Genomic DNA, 8,872 nt, shown 5'->3' on the forward strand with positions numbered 1-8,872 from the left:
AAAGATCAATATTGCCTGGTAACATAAGATATCCTAGAAAAATGAAAAGGTGTTAATGATTCAGTATTGCAACATTCTGAACTGTCTTTCTACAAGATAAACCAAACCGAAACCGAAACTATAAAATCAAACCAAGAGCAATCTTTGATGTGGGTAATGCTCCACAAGCTCCAGTGCTATTATACTCCAAGATGCTCCAAAAACAATAGGTTTGCAATAAAATTTGAGAAAATCCATCCTCTCTTTTGCTCCCTGCAGAGATGTTAAAGCTTTTTTTCCAAAATACCCAAATTTCCACCCAGATATCTCCCACTCCCACTCAACCTCCCTATCAACAGGTACAAAGCTCCTGACTGTCCAACCGCCTTGCATCTATCATAAACAAAGACTCTGTTATGTGATGTAACAAGGTCGAGGAAAGATCTACACATTTACCCTAATTAGTTTTTTTCTTTAGCCACCTCAAGGGGAAATCATACCTGAGAATATGCAGTATATAACTATATATAAATGTAGCCAGCATCTTCTACATTAGATAGAGTAAGCAAAAAGGTTCATCTATGATGGGACATACAACACCTAGCTGTGCACTAATATAGGGATTTGATCATTTGATATTATTAGTCTTGAAGAACCGCTATAAAGTGATTGAAATTTTTTAAACCAAAATAAGTCCCATCTCCTCTTTTAGATTATCACATTATGCAAATTCAATAAAGAATTGAAATAAAACTGAAAGCATAAAAATGTAACTTGAATCCATATGCATGTTTATCCATCAGGGTTCAAGCGTCGAAAACATAATCACCGGATTCACCGCACACGCGCACATATATATGGGGTACTGGGATGAACTGATGCATCCAGATTTGGGATCAATAATTCAAGCTAAGATATTCCATTGGAATCACAATCTAATAGCCTGTTTATCCCATGTTTATGAATAAGCAAACTCACCAAAGCATTGCTTATATTTTTTTTACAAGATTGGCAAAAAAAAATATCTTATGGTGAGCAAGTGTGTCTCTCCTTCATCGGGTCGTCGAATGCTATTGCTCAGCAACTCTGATGGTGCAACTTCCACGCCTCCGTGATCGCATAGATAACCTTCATTTGCAAACAAACAAAAATGGGGATGAAGGGGGGTTGATGTATATTTATAAGCGAGAGGTTACCATAAATTTACGAAAATGTCGATTTTCTTAAAGCACAAAAGGAAATCCTGTAGGGTTGATTTGATCATATTTATTATGGGTTTGGGATAGATATGTGATGGATCTGAATCCGTCTGGAACCTTTCTGTGTGAATCCATGAGACCCTTCTGAGCTCGATTCGAAAATCCCCAGACTTGGGCAAGATGATAAAATCTCAACAAAATTATGAAATTTTCAAAATATCATCTAGGTGATTAATTTTATTGCAATGCTAAAAAGCAAATACAACTAAGTATGCTCACAGAGGCTTCACTCATCTAATAGGGGGCGACTTGCAAATATCACCAAATTGATTGAATGTCATGAGTTTGAAACCCACTGGGAGCAACGGTTGCTGCTGCAAAGTTGAAGTTGGGTGTACTCCCTAATGGGTAGGGCTGGAAAACAAGCCAAACAACGAGTGTTCAAGCTTAGCTTGTTGTTGTGGCAAGCAGAACTGAGCTTGAGACTTGAGTTCATAGCATGATCGAGCTAAATGAGCTGAGTTTGAGATGGCTCGTTTAAAATAAATACATTTTTCAAAATTGAAAATAATAAAATTTGAACTCTAAACCTATAGAGCCATGCTCAAATTAGCTCATTAATGCATCATTCTAATGCTCTAACCAATAAGATTTTAACTTTAAAAAGTTATTGCTTGCAAGTCAAACACTTCAACCCATGGTTTTAAAACTGGTTGACTCGTCACTCGGCTCATCCTTGAATGACCGTCACTCAACCGGGTCAACTCAATGACTCAGTCAGGTCATGTTAAATTTATATTTTATATAAAATATATAAATATATGTATATATTATGTACATTTTATAATATGTTATCAATATATTATATATAATATACATTATATGATATTTTTATAATATATTTAATGTATGATTTTATTAATATATGTATAATCATATTTTTATATATAATATACATAATATTTATATTATATTTCATATAATATATGTAATTATATATAATAACATATTATATTATGAATATACATGCATGACTCGACTGACTCGACCATGACTCGGTTGACTTGCCCCATGACTCGGTTGGCTTGTCCATGACTCGGTCATGGTCAACTCGGTGACTCGACCGAGTTTTGTTCAAAACGAGTTTGTACTCGTTTTTGACCCAATGATTGGGCGATCCGGGCCGAGTCAACCGAGTCACTGGGTTGACTCAACGAGGTTTTAAACTATGCTTTAACCATCTACACACCATGATAATAAAACATATATACAAAATATATTTATTATCAGTTAATGAGCTTACACGAGTCAACCTAAGCCAATGTGGATAGAAACCCTCTCAAAAGGTCCAACCGTCATAATCAATTGATACTACCCACACCCATGATTTTCAGCTATGTTGGACGATCATTTTTCCATGAAGGATAGGGAAACCACTCTCGAGATTAAAGACCTAGTCACGCTGGCTAAGCCTATTGTACTTATGATTGTTGTCTCAACGGTGAAAACCCAATGAATCACCAAGCTTCAGTGGAGCAAGGACTTATCCCTTGATCTCATTATTGCAAAAGCCAGCTCATGGAATGGAACCCTGACTACCCGCCTAGTGGCCAAGGCCCCGTCCATTGCACCAAACCCCTTGGGGCTTAATGATCTCTCTCTCTCTCTCTCTCTCTCTCTCTCTCTCTCTCATGTTGGTGTGATAAACCATGATTATAAGATGTGTAACATGACGACAATAAAATCTATTGTGCAAGAGTTAATTGGCCTTAAGAATTTTTTTCCTTCAAGATATGAGAGAAAAAACACCTTGTTCACCAAGCTCAGTGGCATGAAACATTGACACTTCAGGTATCCTATGTCGAATAAGGAGTATACCTAGCTTTAACTTTGCAGCAAAGGATGTGTCTCTATATGTTTCCAACTTGTAACATCCTTGGCATTCATGAGTTGCCTTAACCAAATGTGCAGTCTTGGTGGGTTGTTTGGCCTAAAGAGTTAACAGTTAATTTTAGGGCAACTTAAAATGCTCACTAAACTACTTAATTTAATTAACATACAACACTATAATTTGTCACTTTTCAAATATAATCGCAAAGTCTTGGTGAGAAGGAAAGTTACCTCCTCAATCGCGGAGGCTTGAAAGTTGCACCTTCAGAGTTGCAGAGTGATAACATTTCGTGACCCAATGAAGGAGAGACGCACTTGCAAACCGTAAGATCGCTCTTTTTCTATATTCATGATGTCGTCAAAAACTTATGGGTTGCAACAACCCGTAACAAGATCACCTTTTTTGTCGTTCCTAGAAAACCCTAGATCAATAAGCATGAGATATGCATGAATAATCAATGAAAATGCTTTATTCACAATGTTTATTGTTGAGTTTACGCATTCTTGATCCATACTGTGTTGTCCCCAGAAAAATCTTGGCTGAAATTTGCAAATATCATGTCCTCAATTGTGTGGTCGATCCCTAAACTTTACGTTTGAGCATTAGGATGTGATACTTATTTTGGCACCTTAGGTTCCTTAGAGAATGATTCATATCCTCCATTTAATAGGTTTACATTATCTTGTGTTCCTGAATTCCTCAAACACTAACATGGGTGTGAGCTTACGTGGATGTACATCTGATAGAACTAGTAGTTTGTCGTTTGATTTGGTCTGTTTATGCCTTCATGATATTTAATTGTTAGATGTTATGAGGTCAGAGAAGTCTTAGTTGGTCAAAGGAGTGATCAATGTTATAATCTATGTCACAGGGATTCGGCTAGCAGGGTGCCACACCCGCGTCGACGCGACTCGATGCGGGTGCAGGTGCGGTCAACTCGACCCTGGGTGCATTGACTGCACCCAGGGTCATTTCGGTCCCTTTTTTGGATTTTTTTTAAAAAATTGCCCTATGAAATGGACCTGCGCCGAGGGGAACCCCTGAACCCCCCTTATATATATATATATATATATATATATATATATATATATATATATATATATATATATATATATATATATTTTACATTTTTGCCCCTACCGCACCCAGATTTTTTGGAAGTGCTGAATCCCCGTACCGCACCCACACCCATGTGACATAGGTTGTAATACAAGTATATCATGTTGTATTGTTACTATTGTATCCTAAGATATAGAAAAAAATCTCAAAAAACAAAAGTTTAGAAATAAAAATTTATAGAAAGAAACAAAAAAAGAAATCAAATTTTAAGCATTTTGAACAAATTAAACATATGCATGTACTACTATAACATGCAAAATGATATTGTAACAAACTAACAACAAAACAAAAGGTTTACTATTAAAGAGTCACATTAGATAACAAACAAAGGAAAAAGGTTTTAGTAAACAAACTATAACAATCACATAATTCAAAAATAAAATAAAATAAAATTTAAAATACCTATAAAAAATTAAAAATATGGTCACAAAGAAATAAAACACAATTAAGTAGTTAAACTACAATATTAAGTAAACTTAATTACGACATAACTTGAACATGAATAAACAGGTAACAATTATCAAATATAAAAGTTATAATTATGATTTTATAACAACGTATCCATTACATCTATCAAAAAAGTTTAAAATTAAACATTAAAAAATAAAATAAATAAAGAAGGTAATAAGCCATTTCATAAGTAATAAGCAATAAAACAAAGAAGTTTCATAATGTCTTTCATTAATTACAATTAGCAAAAATGTAGAATGATGGGTATTCTTCCATAATAATACTTCTTTTCTTTCTTTTCTTTACTAATCACAGTAAATTAAGAAGAAATTTCTACTTTTTGGTCCCCATAGCTTATGAAATAAGTGAATACAACTCTACTAAAGCCTTATTTATGTAAAAAGTTGTCACTAAAAGTGAAAAAAGATGTAAAATAAATTACATAAAAAAATTCAACAAAAAATTTGTGAAAAATAGTCGTATTGTACAATACGGTCAGATACACTGCATTTTCCTATTCAAGAGGGTATATCGTATCGCATGGGCTAGTGACATACGATACACCATATTGTCTCGTACGATACGATATTGACTTGTACGATACGATATTGATAACATTGGGACTATTTAACTTTAGAGTTGTGGGATGTTGAAATTGCATGTGCTTGTTTATGTTTAAATCAAATCGAATCTTTGAGTTGGATTAGTACTTCACTGATTTTGAAAATTGGTTTGAGTTAATTTTTTCCTTTTAAACTATTTTCTTATAATTATGATATTTATCTGATATTTTATTTAAATATTAAATGTGTATGTTGGAATTTGATTGAACCCTTAAGTCATCATCTACTTATTTTTTCTTTAGTTTGTTTGGATGACACCCACAACCCAGTTTTAAACTGGGTTTTGTGCCCAAAACCCAGGTTTTATCATAACCTGGTTAAGTGACAAAAGAGCCCCACCCCCCGTTTTCAACCTGATTTATCGAGGGGGGGGGGGGGGGGGGTTCCAAACCCCACCACCCTCAAAATGTAACCTCCCCATCCCCCACCTCCCTACCAATGACCTGAGTCTGGCCATTTCAATTCGGCCACTGGCCATAAAGTAGAGGTGGGCAATGGGCCCAAAAACCAACGGGCCAGGCCGGGCCGGGCTACAGGTCGGGTGTAAATATATATTTTATATATAATATAATAGGCTTGGCCCTGCCGGATTAGGCCTACGGGCCTAATGGGAAGGCCGTGGGTTGGGCTTTTGCCAATAGGCTGGACTAAATCGGGCTTTGACCGAGCCGTCCCGGTCCATTAGCAGGTCAGGCCGGGTCGTTGCCCACCCCTACAGGAAAGTCGCCAGACTGCTACCGCCTGGCCAAGGCAGTACCATCTGACCACTTTCCGACCGGTGGCCGGCCGAAAATGGAGGGACATGTGTGTGTGTGTGTGTGTGTGTGTGTGTGTGTGTGTTTCAACAAGTTTAGGTGATCGAGAAATGGCCGGCCATTTTTTTCATTTTCTGTTTAGAAAAATGGACACCAGGCACTGCCCTGGTTTTTGTAATTTTTTTCTTTTTTTATTTTGGGTGACCAAAAACCTAAAAACAGGTTTTGTCACCCAAGCAGCTGTTTGAGGCTAATTTTTGGCAAACCAGTTTTGTTAGCCAAAAAGCATGTTTTGGGGCAAAACTTGGTTTGCCAAAAACCAGGTTTTGGCCTTGTCATCCAAACAGCCTCTTTGTAGATAATTTTCCTGATTTTTTATTTTTGTTTATTTGTATTTTTTAAAATCAGTTTTTTTAAGTAAACCAATTCAAAACAAATTCAGGCCAATTTTCAAAATCATTTTGAAAAACAATTTGGTTTAGAATCCGACTTTGACACAGATTGGTTAGGAGGTTTAATCAAGTCTAATATGCACATAAGTTCATTATAGCCTAAAAGGCATGTCTCAGCTCATATAGCCGCATTAATTTGCAATAAATGTGTTTCAAACCCTCTGTTTGGTCTGTTCTGCTCATTTACCATCCCTACTTGTGGCCTTGTGGGAGTGATGTGTTCTCAAATGTCATGGGTTGGGCATCACAGAATTCTAAACTCTTTCCCATGCATAGGACCTACAATGATCCAATAGTTTGTTTGAATGAATATCTAACTGAACTGTCTCTATTAAACTTAGTCCATCTAAGCTTGAAGCCTGCTGAAAGGTTGAGTAGTTGGGATTTTCCAAGTCCGTCTACTCGCCCACACGAATCTTCTAGCATAGGTTGATCGCAAAGAACGTCATGTGAATTTTTAAGGTGGTTACTCTCTCTCTCTCTCAGGTGGGTAGTATCCATGGCAGGGTTCATACTTCATCGTCCATTTCTTTGACTTCATCTTCCCCTTTCCTTTTTCTTGTTGCCCATTTAAGTTTGGATTTTCTCTCTGAAAATCTAGAATATACCAGCATGTCTTCTCTTCTTTGTTTTATTTTTAATTAGGGCTGCACAGGAGCCCAGCTCGAGCCAAGCCTGGCACGTATAAACTCAGCTTGACCAAAAAATACCTTGCTCAGACACTCTCGAGCTCGGTCCGAGCTTGACCCAGCTTTGCTCGACCCGACTCATGTCGGATACCGAGCTTGGCCCCGACTAGGCTCGTTAGCTTGTAAAGAACCGAGTTCGAATTTGGGTGTGCCAATAAAGAGCAATATTCTTGCCATTGTTCATCAAGAGATCAAAATCTGAGATTAAATCACAGAAAGATGCAATGCATAGATCGGGGCAATGCTTCCGCACAAACAAAAAGCGATCACTCAAAAACCAAAGCAAAGCAAATAATCCACCTCAAAACCACCATCATTTCTTCCCATTAGAAATTCCATAATGTTCCCAATGGAGAAGGCATAAAATTTCTGGGTAAAAGATGAGATCGCACCCTTACATTTATTTTCTTCATACATCAAAAAGAAATGAAAGAAAGAACGAAGATCTCACTCCCAATGCCAATTTATAGAAACCACAAACATGAAAAACGCTAACAATAACAGAAGTGCACAATAAATCCTACCCAGTAAAAAGAGCGATTGGAAAGGAAAGAAAGAAAAAAAACTAATAATGCAGATAATTTTTTTCAATTTTAGGATGATTCAGATAAATCAGAGGAAGATTGAGAAGGATCCTCACTCAAATGTGGCCGAGGCAGTCTTCTCCTGAGGGCAGGGCGGCGGTGAGACCGTAGCAGGCACGGGCAGCAGCGCAGCGGCTTGCCTCGTCGTCGTGGGTGACTCGATAGGAAGGAATGGAGAACTCAGAGCCGGAGAAGAAGAAAAGCGTCACGCCAACGGCAGTCGGCAACAGCTCGCCTCGTCGGATCGTCGTCGTCGTCGGTACTCGATAGGAAGGAGAGAGGGGTTGAGCACTCAGAGCCGCAGAACGAGAGGGGAGAATGCTAGAAACCCTAGTCAACCATTCCTTTTAACCCTTTATCTATGTTTCATCTGAACCGTTGATCAAGTTATGATCAACAGTTCATATTAAAATAATATATAATATTTTAAATTTGATAATGATACTTTAATAAGTAAAGTTTACCGAGCCTAATCGAGTGTTACTCGGGCTCTCCTTAAAGGTATGTTTGATCGCTTGAAGAAATGAACAATTGGTTCTGTTAGTTATCTCCTTTTTGTTTCAAGTTCAACCAATGTCTTTTGTTTGATGGAGAAAGAATGAAGAAGAAAAAGAAACCCTAATCAATAAAATATCTAAGAAAACCCTCATATATGAAAACATAAAACTGCTCTATAAAGGCCTAAATAAAAGAAAAAAAAAGAAAAAGAAAAGAAAAAAACTCACCGACGGCCTCATCCCTAACAGCGTCACTAGCTTCGCATCGCCTCGCCAACCTCTCGACGCAGCCTCATCCCCGACACTGGTGACTCCTTGGCTGCTAAGAAGAGCGAGAGAGGTTTTTTTTTTAATTGTGTTCCGTGCGTCTTGTTCTTTTTGTAACAGGGAAAAGGGTGTTATAAAAAGAACTAGTTTTAACGATGGGGCGAACATTGTTCTGAGCATCCACTGCATCCAACGTTTGTTAAAATCACCATCCTAGCATCCATTTCGTCCCATTTTGGGTGGGAGACAGTGATTCAAACATACCCTATGGAGACCGTTTGGATGATACCAAAAATGGGTCACGTCAAAACCCAGTTTTCGTCATAAAGCCGGGTTTTGGGTTGTGTTTGGATGACACCCGAAGCAT

General features: G+C 37.5%; 1 protein-coding gene across 2 annotated transcripts in view; it reads right to left on the reverse strand.

Annotated features, from left to right (window-relative positions):
- LOC149836263 (serine/arginine-rich splicing factor SR34A-like) overlaps positions 1–8,074 on the reverse strand; it is a 29,517-nt gene extending 21,443 nt beyond the window's left edge. Inside the window, exon 1 of one of the 2 annotated variants that reach the window (XM_090009091.1) lies at positions 7,798–8,074. The gene's annotated coding sequence lies outside the window, so the exon portion shown is untranslated. Of the gene's footprint in view, positions 1–132; positions 264–7,797 lie in introns of those variants that run through there. The other variant, XM_090009092.1, reaches the window with a different exon arrangement.
- Positions 8,075–8,872: the final 798 nt, after the last annotated feature.

The sequence above is a fragment of the Nuphar pumila genome, chromosome 6 (assembly GCF_984573655.1).
Source record: "Nuphar pumila chromosome 6, dmNupPumi1.hap1.1, whole genome shotgun sequence".
NCBI classification, from domain to species: Eukaryota; Viridiplantae; Streptophyta; class Magnoliopsida; order Nymphaeales; family Nymphaeaceae; genus Nuphar; species Nuphar pumila.